The sequence below is a fragment of the Penaeus monodon genome, chromosome 29 (assembly GCF_015228065.2).
Source record: "Penaeus monodon isolate SGIC_2016 chromosome 29, NSTDA_Pmon_1, whole genome shotgun sequence".
NCBI classification, from domain to species: Eukaryota; Metazoa; Arthropoda; class Malacostraca; order Decapoda; family Penaeidae; genus Penaeus; species Penaeus monodon.
This window is the reverse complement of record NC_051414.1, coordinates 24443727-24444841: the sequence shown is the minus strand read 5'-3', so window position 1 is coordinate 24444841 and position 1115 is coordinate 24443727.

Sequence of the window (1115 nt, the reverse complement as noted above, 5' to 3'; positions counted from 1 at the left end):
AACCACTACCCCTCAGTACATTGGAGCCATTGAAGATGTAAATACTTGTATTCATTGTGTCTGAGGCAAGGACGACCCCAAAAGTGAAATTATTGTTTCTGTGAAATCTGACTTGTGATAACAGAACAAGAGTTTTAATACTGGAAGAATTCCCAGAGAATCATAGAAAGAAAGAAAAAAGTTACATTATATTAATGCAGTTTAGCCACTTTGGTAGCAGAAAGTACTTGATACTACTCAATATTACATCTAATGAAAAGAAAGTGAAGTTTGTGCACTGATAAATTCTCAAGCTTTTGCTGTACTGCAAATTTAAACTCACAAACAGTGGGTTTCCTTTAGTATGTAAGATTACAAGTCCCAGATCTGTGCCATTATCAAAATCCAGAGTAGATATACTTGATTTCTCGATGAAAAAATAACTTGAGCATGTAAGCTCAGGTTGAAAACTATTTAAGAAAAAAGAAATCTGGTTCTTACTTTTTTTTGTTTTTATTTAGTTTCAACTCATTGATTTTTTTTATTGAAATTACAGTTGTGTGTTACTTGCTCAGGATGTTCATAAGTAGATTATATGTAGCAAAATATCAGTTTAATAGTTTTTGTACTTTCCTTATTTGTGTTTTTATGCCTTTGAAATGTTTGTGGATTGTTCTGCCCTCAAAAAATGTTTCATTTTGTAGATGTTCCATTAGGATGTCATCGTAACCAAAGTAAAAGGAACCCTTTCTCTGTGTTTTACTCTTAAAGGGCATTTCCATTATAAACTGCATCATGAACACAGAAGTAAAATTTCATTCTTAAGGTGACATGAGTAATTTGATCCCACAGAACATAATGGCTGCCCTTGCTGTTTTTGGTTACTGGGATTGTCTGTTTTGATGTTATTAATTTGCACTTTACAGTTACAGGTGCAAAATTAAGCAAATACACAAATCGGGTAATGATAATATTTATAGAAAATTACCACTGCTGTACTCTACTTAAGCACAATATTGTTCTCTTTACTATTTTTATAAAGTACCTATGTTGCTTTTGATCTGGGACTTGGAGAAACTTACTAAAAGGAAGGCAGAAAACCATCTTTCAAGTAAACTACCAGTACTTGGGAACAT